The following is a 21,816-nucleotide window of genomic DNA, read 5'->3' as shown; positions in this document are numbered from 1 at the left end:
AAGTGGTGAAAGTTGGCCAGTTCACCTCAAACTCCATCACCCTGAACGTAGGAGCCCCACAGGGCTGTGTCCTGAGTCCCCTGCTCTACTCTCTCTACACGCATGACTGTGTGTCCTCTCACAGCTCCACATCTATTATCAAATTCGCTAATGATACTGTGATTCTGGGCCTCATCTCCAACAATGATGAGACCGCATACTTGGATTAGGTAGAGAGATTCACATCATGGTGCCAGGACAACTGTCTCTCTCTGAATGTGAGCAAAACTAAAGAGCTGATCATGGACTTCAGGAAGAGACAGCAGCAGCCCTACACTCCTCTTATGATCAGTGGGACCCCTGTGGAGAGGGTGAGTAGCTTCAAGTACCTCGGTGTAAACATCTCAGAGAACCTGACTTGGACTACACACATCCAAACACAGGTTAAGAAAGCCAGGCAAAGACTGTACCATCTGCGACAGCTGAGGAAATTCAGGGTCTCACCAGCAATCCTGAAAACTTTCTATTCAGGGACCATAGAAAGTGTATTGACTCAGTGCATCTCAGTGTGGTATGGAAACAGCTCCAATCAGGACTGCAAAGCACTACAGAGAGTTGTGCGCTTAGCTGAGCGCATCTCAGGGTCTGCTCTCCCCTCTCTGCAGGACATCTACCTCAAACGCTGCAAAAATAGAGCTGTCAAAATCATCAAGGACTCAAATCACCCTGGTAACCAGCTATTCACTTCGCTTCCATCTGGTAAGCGCTTCCGTAGCCTGATGACAAAAACTGAGAGACTTAGGAGGCGCTTCTTCCCCCAGGCCATCAGGCTCCTAAACTCTAACTCTGTGTCATAACATCACTTGACTCCATGTAAATATCAATATATCTATAAGCTATTCATATGTTTTCTCTACCTCATATTGCTGCTATTTAAATACCCTGTACAACTTTTTTGCACATTCCTCTTTTATTACTATTTATGTCAACAACATACTGACCTGCACATTTATATTTTTTTTATCTTTTATTTTATTGTTTTCTACTTGTATTCTATACAATTGCACTGTCCTTGGAGCAGACCTGACTTACATTTCACTGCTGGTTATACTCTGTATAATTGTGTATGTGACGAATAAAAAATCTTGAATCTTGATTGAGTCTTACTTGTTAAGCTAGTTAAAATTCACACCAGTATCCAATACTGCTGAGGTACTTCAACAGCTATGATGAATAACTGAAATTCCTCCAAAAAAGAAATTATTCAATTTAAATGTCACTTCAGTTCAAACACACTCTGCTGTGACAGATTCATTGTACCATCACAATCCATTTTGTTTAAGTAAATCCAGGTACAAGAATGACAGGGATGAAGAAAGATTTTAACACAGAGTTTAATGCTTCAGTTGCTCGGATGGAACCATGTTATGAAACATTTCATCAGTCTCCTCACTCTCCATTTTACTCTATTTTACATTTGGTTCGAGATATTCCTATCAAGTATGAATGATACTGGGAACAGAATGGTTCACATGGTATGGAAAACAGCAGAATGTGGATAAAAATATGGCTGACTTGATCACAAGGACATGACTTGCTCTAAATGAAGCAGCCAATTGACAGGAAATGAAGCATTTTACTGTTGCATGGATAGACTGAAGCTCTTTGCAAAACTATAATAATAACAGAGATATGATCCAAAAATATGAAAGTCTAGTTACACAAATCATACTCCCAAAATATACAAGAATTGATCACCTTTTCAAGCAGTCAACTTCATCTGCATAAATCTTTGTGTGAATCATATGAAAACAGTGCATGAACGTAAACAAAGCAATTCATTCTCAGTGCATTCTCTCTCAATTGTTCTGAATGGCTTTGTCTTATTGAAGTTCACATACTCAGAAAATTCAATAGGCAATTTCATCTTCTAGTACAGTCGTCGGGACATTACCGACAGATAATGTTCATACTTTTGCCTCATCTTAATGCTGCTTCACTTTTACATTCTGCTGATCCTGCACATTTCACTCCTTGTAAAATATTTATTCAAAGAACATCTCTGTTCACATGAAAAAAAACTCGCGAGTTACACTTCAGCAGGCGTTGAAGTGTCCTCTAAAGAACTTTAGCCCAAAAGCCTCTGTCTTCAGCAGGAATTAGAGACAGTGTTGTTTGTTAAACTCAGCTGTACAATGTAGCTTGAGGACTCTCTTGGAAGATGAAACACAGAAATATTGAAGGACAAAGTCAAGAGATGAATAATGGATCATTTATTCCAAACTGCACAATCTGTGGTCCCAAGCAAGGGGTCTGTAGGTCCCCTAAGTGCACAATGACCTCCCGACCATACACACAGAAAAATCAAGCTACAGGACTGTACCTAAAAAGGTATAAATGCCCAGTAGTGTACAGCAATGCACCTCAGAACGTTGGTACATTTATGTACCTTCTTGTTTGTACCTCTAAAAGAACATTTATGCACCCCTAGTGATAGAAATGTACCTTTGTGTCCTGGTATGGTTTAAAATTACACATTGATATTTTTCCATGGCATTTCACTAATGTTCTGCTGAACTGTGTCCTGTGTCCTAAAAAACAAAATTTCTGAGTGAAAAAGTACAATTGTATGGGGTGATTTAATTGCTTCAGAAGCATTAGGCTTTGTGAGCATTTTGTTAACCATTTTTAAATAAAAAACACAGAGGCAGTCCATGTTTATCTAATGTTCAATGTATAACCCGACAAGTTATGGTAACTCAAACCATTTGAGGAAACCGACTGCCTTAAACCATTTAAGATATGAGTACTATAAACTCATATACATTGAGTTCAATTTACTTTTTGTGTGTGTGTGTGTTGGCCAATCAATTATTAGAGTAAATTCAAATATTTTTTTTTATTCCAATCAGTTTGAATTCAGGTAACAAAACTAAGTCTTAACTACTTGAATGATTTGAGGAAACCGATTGCCTTCAATGGTTTAAGTTCATCAAACTCAAAACAATAACGTTACATAAGACTAAGCAAAAACACTGGTACAAAGAAATCATGACAGAACAGGAGAATTTTAAGTATTTATTGAAACAACATAAATGTTTTCAAGCATAAAACAGAATCAGTGGGCTGTTTAGGCAAAAATATAACGTTTAAGCTATCTTATCAAACTTTAAGGAAATATTTAAAATCCATTTAAATGTTAAATATAATTAATAGTAATAATAATTATAAAAAGTTTTCCATATGATTAACAGCACATTTTATACAAAATTTAAGAGGTTTGTATACTGTAACTAAGGGAATACATTAGTGCAAAAAACTGCACCTGTAAACTGACCCAAGACTTTGCAGACATCTTCTTCAGATGCAATTAAAACATCCAATGGGTTTAAAGACAATGTTCCCTCTTCCTCCTTAACAGCAAAGATGGTGACAGCCGCCTTCAGCACCTGATATGGCTAAAGGCAGTAAAAGATTTTGTTAGGGTATGTCACCAGATATCATCATATTTAAACTAGTGCTGTCAATCGATTAAAAAAATTAACTAATTAATCACACATTTTTCTAAAATTAATCGTGATTAATCACGCTTAACCCCACCTAACATTCAAGTTTTTAAATAAACAATCTTCAAATGTACAATGTACAAACAACATAAAGACAGTATATTTTTAATATTTCTTTAATGGTATCTTTTTCATGATTGAAGGCCAGCATCACTGATATCAATACTACTAATGTCTCTATAAAAAAACATTTTTGCCCCCTGAATATTTAACCATTGACTGTAGCCATTCAGCATTACAGTATAATTGAGAGCTATCAATTTTAACATTTATTAGACTTAACGTCTAATTTAAGTTAACTTAAAACAATCTTCACATGAACCCATTATAATAAATGACATATTTAGCTACCTGTGCCCTTCAGCAGAAATATACAGAAAATGAATACTTACCAAACACTAAATTAAATATAGATGAACCCCTTAAAACTATAAAAGTTATTGATTTGCTCTTTTTTCTTTTGTTCTTGGATTAATAGACATCACAGCAGCTGGTTATTAACATATTTGCCTGCTATTGCTTTAAAAGCTGCTGCTGCTGAAGGTGATGGGGATCTGACATGCATCTTATTTTCTCACAAATCTCTTTACATTTTCTGACTCACTTCAGGTTTGAAAGTCTCAACTAATGAGCGGATGAGTTGAATTGGGTATTTTAGACGAGGGAGACAGTGCTAGGGTGCCTCAGGACAGTTTTTAAAACCATTTCAGAGACATGTACTTAAATGTGACGCATATATAACATACTGCATGCATGCACACAGTTTAAGGCAGCTTTAATCGCCTTTTTGGAAACTTCATGCCTTAACTGACGGCATAACTACGACATTGCATGCACGTAGTTTCTTTCGCTGTATGATATGAAATGATATAGGCTACAGCGCGCACCAGCACCTTTGTGCCTGTATTTGAAGAGTGCGCGCTACGAGCACAGTATCTTTTACGCGCTTGTTTGACTCGCGTCTGGCGTGGAGGCGACGTATAGAGCACGTGTCTGAAACTTCTCCCGTTTGATGTGGTCATAAAGACATTCTGCATCTAAATAAACGCAATCCTTTGCAAGAAAAAAAGAGACAGAGGCAGCAGTTGCGAAAGGGGTGGCCAACCCTAGCCCCGCCCCTGCGTTAAATATTTTTAACGCGTTAATCTGAAAATAATTAATAGCATGCGTTAACACGCTAATTTTGACACCACTAATTTAAACAAAACATCATATTAAAATTTTCATAAATGACAATAAAGGTGGGAAGGATCAGAGAAGTGTTTATTCAATAAGGTATGTGCCCATTTAAAACACTGTAGTACTTTTAAAATCAATTTTAACATAACTTCCAGAGTGGTTTATCAGCAGGTTTTTCAGGGCTGAATATCAGCTGAATGTTTTAGAGCTTGAATTGGATTTGTTAATTTACATTACTATTTAATTTAACAATCTTTATTGCAGTACAGTAAGAAAAGCAGTGCTTAAAGTGATAGTTCACACAAAAATTAAAATTCTGTGATTAATCACTCACCCTTCGTTCCATCTTTGGAACAGAAATTAAGATATTTTTGATGAAATCCAAGAGCTTTCTGACCAGCTGTAGACACAGCTGAAATGTTCCCAGACCCAGAAACATAGTAAGGACATCAGTAAAGTCCATGTGACATCAGTAGTTCAACCACAATTTTCCGAAGCTATGAGAATACTTTTTGTACGCAACAAAAATAATGACTTTATTCCACAATTCTTCTCCTTTGCGTCACCCATTATGGAGAGTATCACGGCATATGCATGTGTGTTCCTCTGCATTTAAACAAGGCTCTGTGCATGCATTTCTACATCAGCAGCACCATGCACATGCATTGTTTACATATAGAGATACTCTCGATAACAACGGAAGGCATGATTTGGAGGAGAAGAAATGTTGAATAAAGTCTTTTTTTATTGTTGTTTTCTTTGTGCACAAAAAGTATTCTCATAGCTTTGTAAAAGTAAGGTTGAACTACTGATGTCACATGAACTGTTTTACCGATGTCCTTACTACTGGGAACATTTCAGTTGCCTTGCTGTTTATGGAGGGTCAGAGAGCTCTTGAATTTCATTAAAAATATCTTAACTTGTGTTCTGAAGATGAACGAAGGTCTTACAGGTTTGGAAAGACATGAGGGCGAGTAATTAATGACATAATTTTAGTTTTTGGCTGAACTATCCCTTTAAAGTGACAGTTCACCCCAAAATTAAAATGATCATCATTTACTCACTGTCATGTCATACCAAACACATATAAATCTTGTTCATCTTTGGAACAAAAATGAAGATATGTTTAATACTCTCTCACCATTTTGTCAATCCATTGAAAGTTTAGGCAATCAATATTCAGCTTCAAGAAGTACATAAAGACAGTTTATCCCTATGAATAAAGTGGTTTCATTCAAATCACAAAATTAACTGAGAAGCTTGAGCTGAGGATTTTTTATTATGCGTCAAAGCCTAAATTAAAAACTTTTTGAACCTTGAAAATAAAGATTGCCTAGACTTCCAATGCATAGACAAAAACTATGAAAGAATATCAAAAATATATAAATTTGTCTAAAGATGAATAAAATTCATTCCAAATGGGTTTGGAACAACATGAGGGTGAGTAAACCATGACATAATAATTTTTTTTTAGTGGACTATCCATTTAGGACAACTGAAATGTTCAACTATTTAGTCATTTATGCTGATCTCAGCTAAAAGGTTAAAATGTTGCCAAGTAAATATAAAGTTGTCCTGACATGTGTCCTACCTCGTGAGTCTTGAAAAAAATCTTCTTTTCAGATAGTAGTAGATCTACCAGGATCAAAGCTTGAATGACTGATGATATTATTGTCCCTGAAGACAAAACATAAAATTAGGGAAATTTAACTCACAATTAAACAACATTTATGGACAGCTTATTTTTATTTATCATATTAAGACAACTTTCAACCACTACAAACTTAGAGCAAGAAGAGATATAAAAGACCCCCCCCCCCCCATCTATATTAGTTAAGTATATAACTTTAACTATATAAACTATAATCAGAACTTAAAAAGACTTCAGTGGTGTTCTTCTGAAATAACACAAAATACAAAAATACTTTGACAGAATGATAGGCAAAGTGAAATATAAGATGCTATTCATTCAGTCTGAATCAAAATGATGGCACACTACATTGCATCAAACATGATTGGTCCTTAGATGTCATTCTTGTGGGATGTTAGTTGGGGTTTATTTTTCATTGGTGCTGTGTATTCACTATTTGATCATTGTTTAAATTTCAATGTAACATTCATAAAAAAGTATAGTATCACTTCAGAAGACTTAACATTTGTGCTGCTGGTCATTTCTGGTCATCATTCTGGTCAATTTGTATTAACAGCAATTCATCAAAAAATAAAAACTGAAGAACAAAGTATTTAAATAAATGTTTATAGCGTGACAAATTACATCTAGTACAACACAAAAGCCCAACTATTTGTTTGATGTGAATTCTACTTACTTCATTTTAGGCTCATATTAGTTTTGCAGCCGTCCTGTTGTCAGACCACCTGTCTTTGCTCTGAAAAGACTGATCTCAAAAGCATGACAACAATTTGTTAGAATGAATTTTAAACAAGACAACACGAGGAGCAAATAACAGCCTAAAATGTTAACTAAGGTTAACAAAACAGCCATTATAAACGCTCCTCAGCCCCTTTGCTCACCGGGGCTTGCCGTTGATAACTTTGATGTAATGGCGCGTTAGCTCCACGCTTCTTTGCTAGCTAACATTACACGCATTAGGATAACTGAGCTGGTTAATCCTCAGATAAAGTTGACACTAAAACACAAAACATTCAAAAGTGCTTTTATGGGAATAAAGTTGTTACCTGTTATTTCCCGTGACCGCCTCGCGAGCCGTCCTGTGATCCCGTGAGTGAACAGCGGGGGATGTGCGGAGCGCACTGACTGAAAAATGCGCGCGGTTTTTGAAAAATACCCGGATAATATTTTGCCTCGAGTAAAAGTAATTACTTTTAAAAGGATTAATGTAGACTTAATATGAAATAGATATATGTATTTATTATATTATCACTTAGTTATTTAAAGGTAATATTAGTATTAGTTTAGTTAGGCTACACTGTAAAAAATAAGTGTAATTTTAACTGTAACATTTTAAGTATTTAAGTATCATGTGTGTTACCATGATGGTGTTTTGTGTTTGCATGAATTACTCTCTGCACCTTATATAGATATTAATATATACTTCTGCTTGTGGTGAAGCTACTTGTGATGAGCTTTGATTCTTCGTGTGGCTTTCTCTTTTACCACCTGCATTATTATGGTGGTTGTCAGTATGTTAAAGGTACAAAACAGATTTTAATAGCAGTGTGTGTTGTTGAATTTAGTGGTTAAAATTCTAATTTCCTTGTTTATAAATTACAGTTTTATACTGTAAATTTGAGTTTTGTTCTGTAAATGTGTTTACAGTTTTTCTGTATTTTTTACCAAATTATTCTGGCAACCACAGCTGCCAAAATTATTTTGTAAAAACTACAGAAGTTTTTTTTTACAGTATATTTAATTAGTTATAGAAGATATAAAGCATAATAACCTAATACAAACGTGACTTCTTGAAAAAAAAAAAACAATATTAGAAATCATGTAATGTATATCTGAAATCCCAGCTAAGTTTAAAAGAGAACTTATAGGTCATACTGACAAAGAATTAGATGGAAATTTACCAGTAGTTTTTTTTTATTCAATAAACACACACTCTATTTAAATTACGATTTTGTGATTTGCTGCATAATTTGCCTGTACCTCAAGCTTGTTAAAAGTACAGTTATGTACCCTTTGCTGTCAGAAATGAAATGATTTTGTATTAGGACAATATTCTGTACCTTACAGGGTACTTTTGTGGTAAATGTACCTTTAGGTACAGAAACGATACCCCGGCCAGCAACAGGCTAACGTAAGCTATCATCAGTGTTGGGAAGGTTACTTTGGAAATGTAATAGGTTACAGATTACAAGTTACCCAACTTAAAATGTAATAAGTAGTGTAACTTTTCAATTTCTTTATTAAAGTAATGTAACTGATTACATTTGATTACTTTTCTAAATTTCTAATGTTTTCAACTGTAAATCATTTTCAAACATGTAAACCAGGTAGGGTTAACCTTACAGTAGTACTCAACACTGATAACTGTCAGACTTTGACATCCTTCATCACTTGAATTAAGATAATAATATAAAATTTTAAAGGAGACATTGGATGCAAAATATCTTCATTTGTATATAAATGTGTCTTAGCAGTGTGTGGACACAACCACCCTACAATGATAAAAATTCATTCCTTTTTTTTATTCCCCAAAAACCTAAACAGTCTCAATTATCAAGCCAATTTGATTTTGGAGTAAATACCAGCACTCTCTTTCACCTTCAATACCATGACTGAGGTGAGACCCTTGAGGAAGGTACCAAACCCCCAACTGTTCCCTGGGCGCCATAGCAATATGGCTGCCCACTGCTCTGGGTGTGTGTGTGTGTGTGTGTGTGTGTGTGTGTGTGTTTGTGTGTGTTTGTGTGTACTTGGATGGGTTAAATTCGGAGCACAAATTCCGAGTATGGGTCACCATACTTGGCCACACGTCACTTTCACTAAATTCATTTATGTCTGGCTGCACAAATCATGCTTTCTGAATGAGGGACAATTCAAGGCAGGTTTTGTTAAAAAGTTAAAACTCATTTTAAATCATTGTTCATGATCCAGCTGCTCCTCCAGAAGAAGTAAGTCTCACTTTTTATTTTTTATGATTATTTGCCGAATCGCGTTTTCTCTTCCAAAGAAGAGCAGGGCGGGGTGAGCAGAGCTCATTAGCATTTAAAGAGATATGCACCGAAACAAGACGCTGTGAACAGAGCTGTTTTTTACTGATTGCCCTTTTTACTGACAAGGTAAAAAGGGTGTTGTTTTACACGACCACTGAGACCATTTCAAGAATACCCTAAAGAATTATACCGACTTATGGAATATGGGCATCCAATGTCACCTTTGAAGCACAGCCACCGCAAAATCAGAGTTACTTTAAAATCATACTGAGGTTAAATATAGATTTAAAATCATAACAAGAAATAGTTTAATAGCTATGATACTGTTTTTGAAATCAAATCTTTGCAGAGCTATGACAGCAAAACTGGAATCAAACAATGCCTTAGAAAAAAAACAGTTAATCTTAAAACAATAAAGTATAAACATAAACACTAAAGGAAATATAAAATTTATCAGATAAGCATGTTATAAACTTCTGAAACATTGGTGTTTCATATTTTAGAGCAGTCACTGCAATTTATGAAATAACTCAATTAAATCTGTATGTGGGAGTGTGTGTGAAAAAAATCAGATGTAACCCCCTTTGTAATCATTAACATTTTCATAAGTAACTGTAATTTAATTACACATTTTTTATTAGTAACTGTAACTGATTACAATTACTTTTATTTTGTAATTAAATTCCGTAATTCCGTAACATGTAACGCCAACACTGGCTATCATTCATGACTAGAAAGAGAAATGACAGTGATTTATTTTCCAGAGCCTCTGTGTTTGATGCAATACTGATGATGCATATGAGTGAAGGGCATTGTGAGGGACTAATCTCTCTAGAGCACGCCGCTACTGAGGCAGGACACAATCACCTGTCAACAGCTTGTCCCTGCTGGCTAAAGTTCAAAACACCTGGCTTTAATGCCCAGATGTCAAACATCTGGAAAAACAAAATTAAACAAAACTGACTGAGCAAATTTTGTTAAGGGCAGAAGATAATGTGAATAAAATGCCCAGATACACAAGGGCAATGAATGATACAAGCTCAAGGGTGAATCTACTGAGTGTTTGTGCCACAGAAACCTGCATCTCAATCACATGTGCAATCCGGTTTAACCAAAAGCACACTGGTTTAGTAGTGGAACATTTTAGATATTGCATTCTACACAGAACCGACCTGTGTGATAAAATATGCACAATTTTTACAAAATGATTCCCTCAGAATCAGAACTGATGTGGGGTTTTAAAACTGTTTTACACTACTTTTATCAGAACTTTTCTGCAGACCCCATACCATTCCCTATGCTGCCCCCAGGGGGTGTCTGATAGAGATTTGAAAAAATCTGATAAAAATAGTGTCAAGAATTATACACACACAAACAACTGTAAAAATATGAGGTTGGTACGATTTTGTTTTTGAAAGAAATTGAACTTTTATCTTATATTCAAAAGGGACACATTGCATTGATCAAAACTGACAGTAAAGACATCTACAATGTTTTCAAAGATTTCTATTTGAAATGAATGCAGTTCATTTCATAAAGGAATCCTGAAAAGAAAAAAAAAAAAACGTATCATGGTTTCCATTAACAATTTAAGCAGCACAACTGTTTTCAACACTTATAATAATGTTTCTTGAGCACCAAGTCAGCATTTTAAGGTGCAGTCACATTCTTAAAAATTGTGGCGAACTTTTGTGGGCAAAATACAGTCCGCTCACACAGAAGTCACTTTCAAACCAAGCAGCTTTCTGTTGGTAAGTGCAGCAAATTCATGTGACCAATGTGAATATAAGTGAAATCTGCACAATAAATTTTTCACCCTCGCATAGATTCCTATTGAAATGAATGGAATTCTCTTGCAAAAGTTTGCAAAGCAACTGTAAAAGTGACCAAACCTTTAGAATGATTTCTGATTCATGTGACACTGAAAACTGGACTTCAAGTGATTGGAAAAAAACCTGTACTTATTACATGCTCCTAATTGTGGGTAGGAAATAATTAAAGAGTAGTTTTAACTTAATATTGCAGGAAAGAGAAAATAATACATTTTCAGATAAAATTTTACACTTATTTTTTTGTTCCACCATATACACAGGAGTTCATTCCCGTAAATGTTTTACTGGAAAATGCTAGGAGATCATCACATTTGGTGGTCCAAGCATTAAAGGATTAGTTCACTTCCAGAATAAAAATTTACTGATAATTTACTCACCCCCCTGTCATTAAAGATGTTCATATCTGTCTTTCTACAGTTGAAAAGAAATTTAAGGTTTTTGAGGAAAACATTCCAGGATTATTCTCTATATAGTGGACTTTTCTGATGAGCAAGACAAGCATTTGGGGTTAAAAAGTATATACATTTTAGTGCTTTTATATTTTTTTAGAAAATGACCAATTGCTTCCTAGATAAGAACTGCAATTTGGACCTTTAACCTGTTGGCCGCCATTGAAGTCCACTGTATCTTAATTTTTCTTCATGTAATTTCTTTGCGACTGAAAAAAGAAAGACATGAACATCTTGGATGACATGGGGGTGAGCAAGTTATCAGTAAATTTTTATTTTGGAAGTGAGCTAAACCCCCTGAACTAATGTATACTGAGCAAACAATTACAGTTCAGGTAAGCCATAAACAGAGCACATGTAACCCTTTTTGTGAATATAATCTCCCACACACACACCACAGCAGTCAAACTGTCGAGCTGCACTCTAATTTGCCCTTGCACTGTAATAAAGCTCTTTTCTCTCCCTCATATGGCCTCTGAAGCACATCATCCCACTGCTCCTACTGACCCCGTCTGACCGCACAGGCATAGAACTGCCACATCGGGTGCAGCTCCTGTTTGAGCTGGGAGAGTTTATAGTGTCTAGGAAGGAGCTGGAGCATTATGGGATGGAAGCTGATGAGGGCAGAAGTTGAAGGAGAGGACACAATCATCCCGCTTCACTCTTTCCCGGCCCCCATGTCCTGTGGGTAACCCCAGTGCTGTTTTAAAATGGATGATGTCCTCCACACAAGGTGAGTAAGTGAATGGACGCCAGTGGCGATTTGAGGATTTTTTAAAAGAGGGGAGACTCAGAGGAGCTCAAATAGGCAAGAAGGGTCAGACATAATAATTTCAATGTGATTCCATGTTCTTTTAATATGGATTCAAGGCATCTTACCTTCTTTTCACGCAACTCAACAGGAAAACTATATCTTCTAAGGAGTCCCAAATGTCTACCCACTTTCTGAATATTTTAACTTAGGTCTACATAAAGTGTTAATTAACCTAAAATTAATCTGCTAGATAAACCAAAAAATGTTAAAGGGGTCTTCGGCTGCGACATGCACCTTTACAAGTTGTTTGAACTGAAATGTGTGTTGGCAGTGTGTTTACACAACCACCCTATAATGATAAAGATCTACCCAGTATTTTTTTAATCTTGTTAATTCATTTCCCCTCTCTCAAATCGAGCCGATCTCAGATGCCTTGTCTGTGTGATGTCACACAGACAGGCCCCTCCCACGATTGTTTGATTGACAGTAGTGTTTCAGCATAGACTGGACTGGTGTCTTACCTTAGACCCACCCTGAGTGAGCTGTCATCAGTCCGCCATTGTTTCACCACCGGATCAGATGTAGACAAGAATGGCTCCTTAGCGATTGAAGTGTTTTGTTGTTGGATGTAATATTGAACATAGCAGTCGTCATTTACTCCAGACATCTGAGCCACTGAAGACGCTGTGGATTACGTTTGTTTTTGAAGCGCCCCTGATCTTTGCGCGAATTATTCGGGATCCAGCTTCAGCTCCAGAAGAAGTGAGTGTAAGGTTTTTTAATGAATCTTTGCAAATCGCCTTTCCTAATAATGTCCTAATTAGCAAGTTTCACAATGAATGCTGCTAAAGTTTACAGACTCTCAGAGAGCGGCTCGGAAGAGAGGGGCGGGGTGAGCAGAGCTCATTTGCATTTAAAGCGACATGCAAGAATACAGCTTGCGTTAGACAGAGCTGTTTTTGACAGGGTAAAAACAGTGTTGTTTTACACTACCATTGGGTAAGACCCTACACTACCTTTTCATTAAGACCCTAAAGAATCTTATCAACTTGTGGAAAATGGGCATCCGATGACCCATTTAAGACAAAAACAGCAGTGCACAGCATAAGGAATAAGGGAACTGGGGACTTTAGAATGTACAGGATGATGATGCACCATTCAGTATATTAACAGAAATAAATGGAAACATTTACAGCATAAAATTGAAAACAATGAAAAAGGGGCCATATTGCAATACTGGGGCAACCTGGTACCATATTGTTACTTGGGGCAAGAAGACCCTCAGAGTTAACTTATTCCCAACTTTCATTAGATTTGCCATTGAAGGTGACATTAATGTAAAATATTAATGTTTGTTAAAGGGAAAGTTCACCGAAAAATAAAAATACTGAAATGAAAAAAGAAATTTACTCATGTTGGTCCAAACCTTTATGAGTGACTTTCTACTGTTGAACACAAAAGAACATATTTTGAAGAATGTGGGTAACCAAACAGTTGACTTCCACAGTATGGGCAAAAATACTATGGAAGTCGATGGCTACCATCAACTGTTTGGTTACAACATTCTTCAAAATAAGAAGAAATTTATGTACAGATTATACAAGATATTGTAACATCAATGATCAATGAAAAAAAAACTGTATTGACCGCCATATTGAATTTAAAGGGGTCACATGATGCATTTTTAAAGATAATTATTTTGTGTATTTGGTGTAACAGAATATGTTGACATGCTTTAGTGTTCAGAAAAACACATTATTTTTCAAATACTGTACATTATAGTAGGTCCTCTATGCCCCGCCTCTCCCAAACGCTTAGTTTTCGACAAACGCAGTCTGCTCTGATTGGCCAACTGGCACAGTGCATTGTGATTGGCCGAACACCACAAGCTCTTGTCGGAAATGTAACGCCCCTTTCCATAATCGCGAGCTTCAGCTTTCAAAATAAAAGTACATTTACATTTAGTCATTTGGCAGACGCTTTTATCCAAAGCGACTTACAATTGGGGAATACAAAAAGCGATTAATCTTGAAGAGGCAATCAGACAGAGGAAGTGCTCGTAACACCAAGTCTCAGCCATTGTTCAAATAAGTACAAGCTAGTAAGCAGAGAGAAAGATAGAGGGAAAGAGTTTTTTTTTTTTTTGAGTTTAGGATGAAGTTAATTACTGCCGAAAGAGATGAGTTTTCAGTTGTTGCTTGAAGATTGCCAGGGATCCGGCGTTCCGGATAGGGGTGGGAAGATTATTCCACCAGCCAGGAATGGTGAACGAGGATGTTCTGGAGAGTGATTTTGAGCCTCTCTGTGATGGTACCACAAGGCGTCGCTCACTAGCAGATCTCAGACTTCTGGAGGGGATGTAGGTTCGTAATAGTGAGTGGAAGTAGGAGGGTGCTGAGCCTGTGGTAGTTCTGTACGCAAGCATTATTTTCTTGAACTTAATGCGAGCTGCCACTGGTAGCCAGTGCAAGGAGATGAAGAGAGGTGTAACATGCGCTCTTTTGGGCTCGTTGAAGATCAGTCGTGCTGCTGCATTCTGAATCATTTGTAGAGGTTTGTTTGTGTTTGATGGCAGACCTGGCCTGGACAAGAAGTTGCGCAGCATGCTCTGTCAGAAAGGGCCTGATCTTTCTGATGTTGTGTAGTGCAAACCTGCATGATCGAGCAGTCTTTGCAATGTGCTCTTTGAAGGTCAGCTGGTCATCAAAGATTACACCAAGATTTCTGACCGAAGTTGATGGGGTAATCATTGATGAGCCTAACTGAATCGTGAAGTCATGCTGTAGAGTCGGAGTGGCAGGGAAGACCAGAAGTTCCGTCTTTGCCAGGTTGAGCTGTCAGTGATGTTCTTTCAAAAGTAAAGACTTAATAATGACTAAATAATGTTAATAATGTCCTTAGTTTTATTATCAGTTCAAGCCCGAGAGGGGAACAGTCGCGTGACACAGTGATGATGCTGGTATGTATTTGCACACAAGCCGCGATTAAGATAGCTGACGTGCTGTGATGTGACCCTCTCTCTCTCTCTCTCTCTCTCTCTCTCTCACACGTGCGCGCACACACACACACACACACACACACACACACACACAATATGCAAAACTCTGCATTTGAACAGTCAATAGCAAATACTTAAACTAATAACAAAACTTACTTACAGTCGCTGATTCAGAAGCGCCAGATTGTCATAGCAAAGTCAGAATTACCTCCTCTCCTAGGTTCACAAAACGGTCATCCATGAAATGCGTTATGATAACATCTGGGTTGTGCTGTTCTGTTGTAAGTAATCTTAAAGATTCCTAAATGCATCTACTTTCTGAAGGCCAAATAAAGTGCTTTTGTTTTCGTGTTTGAATGAGCCGTTTTAGGGGGGCGTGACAGTCTTAACTTTGATAAAGAATTTCTCTTTGGTTTTGAGACTTTAGTTTTTGCAACTTCAGGGATCTTATCTATGCACAATCAGCTTGTAATACTCCAAAGAGAAAGGAAAACTTGAAATCACATCATATGACCCCTTTAACACCAATGAAAATGAGCCTGTGAGGGATAGACTTACAGTCGTTACAATGGCTTGCACTGTATAACAGCCTTAGGTAATGTAATTTTCCCCAAATCATAACTCTAAGAACTATTTTATAGAGTTTTTGTCTACTGAAAGGTATTTTTGGAAAAAGTTTAGCTAAAGAATAGGTGTTTTGTTAAATGGACTGTATTTCTATCACAACCTCGTTTTCATTCGTGTCAAAAATGAAATATGCCGACACCCTAACTATGGTCTATTTCTTCAGTAAATGCTGTTTAAATTTTAGATTTAAAAGACTTATTTTGCTAAAGAACTAGAAACATGTTGTATCTGCCATCTAAATGGGCTTTGTAGTAGATAATTCTGACAGGAATTCAAATTGGTCACATAACTTCCAACTAGTAAATGGGAGAAGGGTTAAAAATGCAAACAATTATAAGTGGCTCCTTCTTCATGAGAGAAACAAAATTCCAGGTCCAGGCACTCGCATAGATTTTAGTTTTTAAAAAGCTTTTATTTTCAGGGCTACATGTTATAAAGTGCCAATGTTTATCCAGGGATGGGCAGTATTTAAAATACATATTTGAAATACAAAATACTATTTTGTACTTTGTAATTAAATACATTTAATCTTAGTATTTTTATATTTTCAAAATACATAAAATAGTTTTTGTCAATCAACCTCTTTATTAGATTGCTGGTTTTATGTATCAACTAGTTTAGACATGCCACTTTCATTCATGTGAGCTGCAGCTGTCTGACGCCATCTATAATTGGGTAAGCAAGTTTTCAGAATTTCAGAAGTCTGATTACAAGCTTGTCGCATTCAAGTGCTTTTGGAAAGAACAGGAATCATGGAGGATGCCAGGTTTCCTGGGAAAATCTTATTAAAACCAAAATTGTAGATATTTAAGGTATTTGATTTTGAATAAAATGTAGCATCCCATTTTGGATTTTCAGTCAAATACATGCTGTTTTGCTGTGTATAAAACATACAAAATGCTTGAAATGGTTCTTGCACTATGATGTGCATGATTTTTAACATTAAAACAAGGTGATCTTGCTTTTGTGAGAAAAAAAAACGTCAGCGTTCTGAGATGTGCGCCTAGGACTGCGCATGCGCACTGGCTGATCAAGCCTGAAAAATAAGCTTTTTATAACGCTATTTGAGCAAAAGAAACAACATTTATGATACAGTTGTTGTCAGATTTCTTTGGTGATTTCAAATATGAAATTTAATCGTAAGCTTAGTGAACAGTTTTGGAGAATTTGACATTTCCCCATTCAAAGAGATAGGAACTGCACTTGCATGCCCGAGAGGTGTTTCAAAGATGGCCGCTGAGTGACATGACTTGTCCTAAAGAGACTTTGCCTCAACCGAGGTGGTACTGAAAAAAGTACCAGGTACCAGGTACTGTACCCAGTGGAAAACCCCCCAAAAGTGAACCGTACTGAACCGTGCCGTACCATGCAGTGGAAAAGCACCATAAGTGAATAGCAGATAGCACACCACAACTAAAACCATAACAGCACAAAAAATAATAATAATAATTCATTACATATATATAGCGCTTTTCTGCTTTTCTAAGCACTCAAAGCGCTCTACATTGTGAGGGGTGGTGTCTCCTCGTCCACCACCAAAAAATGATGAATAATAAAAACATTGACAGTCAATCTGAATTTTTCCTGCTTGAGCTTGAGCATTTAAAGTGACAAATGACACAACTGCATTGTATACTTAGAATACACTAATATAATTATCCTTATAATTATCATTCTTGGTGTAAACAGTGTTACTTCACTGGATGGCCAAAATACAAAATACTGTATTTGTATTTAAATACATTTTTCCACGCAGTATTTTGTATTTTAAATACATTTGTTGTATTTGTGCCCATCTTTGCGTGTATCGGCCCAAACAGGTCTTCATCAGGGTGTCAAATAACAGAGAACAGGAACAGTTTTGTTCTGCTTCAAAGTCTTTGGCTTCCAAAAGTCTATAATCTTCTAGAAAGGGGCCAATTTTCCTGTGACCCCACCCCTAGCTCTGCCTATGGTGGCCGTCCTGTCATTGCATGTCAGCTAAATGAGAGGTTGTAAGTGAAAGCTCCTGGTTTTTAAAGACTTTGCTAGACATCACCAGAATTCATGTTTCTCCCACTATCACCTCACGCTGGCCCAAACTTCACCAAGACCAGCTACAATCTCCTTCTCATCACTTAATCATTTTTTTAAACCCTTTTATAAAGGATCTTGTAGCATGAGTGCTGTACAACATGGGGATGCTCAACACCTTTTGTACTATTACAGCCCAGCAGGACATGATTTATCGCGGCCGTAGAGCTGCCCGAAGAGACAGTGTGGCCCAGACGCAGACATCTGCTCGCTGCTTAGTTACTGTAGCACAGATACTGCAGATAGTCAGGAGAGATGGGAAAATGGAGAAAGTGCAGTGCATTGCAGTATTGCTTAGACGTATTAGAATGGGAGAAATTGTAACCCTCGGAATGGCCACTTTAGGAATGGAAGACCTGCCTTTCAGTCAGGTAGAGGCATTTTCTGTTTATTTTCTAATCTAGAACAGCCTAAAATGCATTTTTAGCATGATTTGAGCTGAAGAAACTAAACTTATGATATCACTGATGCCAGGTGTTATTGCTGATTTGAAACATGCGATTGAAACTAAATATCTTGACACAGTTTTGGAGCTTTCAGAATTTTCCCCATTAAGGGACTATAAGCCACACTTCTAACCTAAAATAAATGCTAAGATGGCCGCTGAGCGAACTGACCTGTCTTAAAGGGAATTTCTGATGGTGTTATGTTTTAATATCTTGCCAATAAGTCAGATATGAAGTCTGAATCCATCCTGGTTCTTTCCCTCAACATTCCTGTTTATTTGCATTATCCTCTATATAAAAAGGTTTAAAAAACAATGTGTGGGGAAAATAAAGAGTCATCAATTCTTAGATTTAAAAACTGATGGATACACTTACATATAGTTTCTACAGATTGAAAACAAGCAATAATGCAATTTCAACCAGCATGTCTCATGAACACCTACACTTACCCTGTAAGCATCAAAAGCACTTCATAATGGAGATGCGATTGTTTTGAAGGTTTAAAATGACTGCTTAAGGAATGCTTACTGGGCTCGAGACTGCGAGAGGTTAACATTCGTGACACAGAATGATGGCTGCTTCAAAACCACCCAGAGGAAAAATAAACCAGCAGGGAAAGATTCATAACCTGTCAGCATTTACCTTCCCTGAGAGCCTATGACCACAATTAAACTCTGCATTTTGAGACTACAGCTGAAAATCATACTAAAAAGACAACCAGAAGCCCGCAACTTCAACATCTCTGCTCCGAATTGAGGCAGACAACCTTGTTTTGTGGCGATGTGTTTACGTTCTCTCCCTCTAAATTGGAATAGCCCTCTTTTCATTTGCATGAGCACTTTGAAAACGCCTGCCCTACTTTCCAGAGGAGCAAAGGCGAGGTAAAGCAGAGGAGACAATGACTATTAAGGAAGCTAATTTTGAATAAGAGAGCCTGTAAACCCTTGAGGCAAATTTAACCACAGGCTTTTGTTCTGCCAGTGCAGAGTCTATCTGATAAGAGACAGGCTGCTCTGCATATTACCGATAACACTAATTAAAGGTAAACATACCTTCCTGATCGGTGTGCGGAGGGTGGGCAGGGAGCATTGAGCGAGGGCCAGTGATCGCGACCTTTGGCTGTGCTGCTCTAACGCATGGGCTCACCTGTCTGTTTACCCACACACACTGCGGGCTAATGGGAGCCACTGAACATGACCTTCACAGTCAGTCAAAGGACAGAGATAGGCTTAAAGAGACAAGTGCCATTGTTCTCTCAGGGGAGTAATTTGACAAAATGAAAAGAACTTAAAATCCCTCTATTCTATCAAATAATCTAAATTTAGAGTCTACTAGTTCAAATTCTGCCATGCGTTTCCTTAAAGCTGCAGTGAGCCAATTTTTTGTCAAAATACTTTCTCTTAAGTTGACATGAAAGGGACATTCAGTCTATTTTCTAAAAGCATATAATGAATCTTATTGTGATCAATTCATGCATGCATGTGTTTAATGTTTTCTTTTTGGCCTGTTGATTTATTGATCAGAATGTCATAACTAGATCCTCTGGTGATTTTTTTTCTTCTTCTGGCGTATGCCAGACGTCTCTAAAGATTCCATCCACTTAAAACACGCTGCTTTCTAACAATTGACTGCAAGCTTGCACTCAGATCTGTCTCGCAACTGAAGGACAGAAGACCCCGCCCTATTTTTTTCTTTTCCTTGTTCGATTCCATTTCACATGGATGTACAGTATGTCAAAATAGAGAATAAAATATCTGTAGCTACTAGGGATGCAACAATACAGTTAGACCACAGTTCAATACATACTTCAGTTTTTTAATGACAGTTTTTGGTTTGATTCTGCTGGCTTAGCGCATCAAAGCGTTTTTTTGGGGGGGGATTTAAAATGTGATTTTTAAAACAAATTACCAACAAAAAAACTCCTGTACACTGGAGAAAGATATGGATTATTATACTGTATATGTCTACTTAAAAATGTCATTATTTTTCCTATCTCTACCCAAAATACGATGGATTGGTCATCATTTCATACTGGATGCCAGAGGGCGCCCTCGAGCAGAAACTCCACATATGCAGCACAGAAGCAATACAGAGAACTCATGATGCTCCAGGAAATCCCTAATATGAAAAGAAAATCCAGCTATCACTGTAGTTGAATGAAAAGACGATAGAAACATTTTCAATGATGAAACAAAGACAATAAACACTTGACTATAACGATATATGGTGTATATATCTGTGTTCTTCAAGCCATCTCAGTTATTTTTTATATTAATTATGTATATTTATAGTCTATTGCTAATCGGCATTGCCTTTATTAGTGTATAGAATGTATTTTCTGCCTCATTCTGTGATAAAAAAGCCACCTCAAATCACAAAAGGAAGTTATTTCAAACATTCGACTGAAGTTGTGGAGTAAAAACATGTTATAATGTTATCTTTTGTTGAACAACAGGTTTAGAAACACTACTCATTACAAGTCATAACAGCAGAAGATGTTCGGCGTGTGTTGCTTTTTCAAATGCACATTATAAGTGGCTCAGAGCATAGACTCATGGAAATTATATGCAAAACTGAAAAAATAATGCAATTCACAAATGCGTATTGACCAGTGGATGTCGTACTGAACAGTTCAATATTATATTGAGAATTGTGGCATCCCTAGTAGCTACTTCCGTTTCAACACAACTTTCAACACAACTCTGCCAAGACACTACAAATCTCATATTGCTGGTCAGTGTTTCTTGCCAAAAATAGTTGTAACTGAGCGTAAAATTAAAATTCATAAATGCTTATTATGTACGTATTATATATTACTTTTTGACAATGACCATTGACATTGGCTATGTCAGAGCCAGAGAGAATCATTTAGTCCACTCAAATTCTCATTTTTGAGAACTATACTTCCACTTCTCATTTTTTAATGTTACACACACATCTCAAAATCCAATCTACAACGGATGGATAGAACATATAGATGGTCCCTGCCCTATTCTACCCCCTCTTTTTCAGTCATCTGTTACACTTGGATATGTCACAATATGGAAGGAAAGATCTGTTGTTTTTTCCATTTTGTTGCGACTATAAATAACCATTTTCTGGTAAATAACCATTGGTAAATACAGAAGAGGCACTGATATGTAAACGTAGGCTGTAATATGTGAACTGTACTGGACGATCTGTTCTTTACAGAGTAGTTTAAAAAAAATAGTCTAAAACTGTTGCATCATTAGATTATGTGTAGAGTTGCACTGTGTCCATATGTCTTCAAA

The 21,816-nt window shown here is 36.8% G+C and overlaps 1 protein-coding gene and 1 long non-coding RNA gene across 2 annotated transcripts in view; both read right to left on the bottom strand.

Annotated features, from left to right (window-relative positions):
* Nucleotides 1–21,816, bottom strand: part of LOC306856314 (neurexin-2-like) — a gene marked incomplete at both ends in the record, with an annotated part of 392,379 nt that overhangs the window by 21,804 nt on the left and 348,759 nt on the right. The gene's annotated exons all lie outside the window — the stretch shown is intronic.
* LOC306856316 lies at nt 1,364–7,511 on the bottom strand. The gene is made up of 5 exons (XR_013783004.1): nt 7,422–7,511; nt 7,052–7,120; nt 6,316–6,401; nt 3,317–3,437; nt 1,364–2,570 (listed from the first exon to the last, which is right to left on the bottom strand). It is a non-coding gene; the product is annotated as an uncharacterized lncRNA (long non-coding RNA).

This window comes from Barbus barbus, assembly GCF_936440315.1.
Source record: "Barbus barbus genome assembly, chromosome: 36".
Taxonomy (NCBI): Eukaryota; Metazoa; Chordata; class Actinopteri; order Cypriniformes; family Cyprinidae; genus Barbus; species Barbus barbus.
Note: the sequence above shows the minus strand (reverse complement) of the source record. Positions and strands in the feature narration are given on the sequence as shown.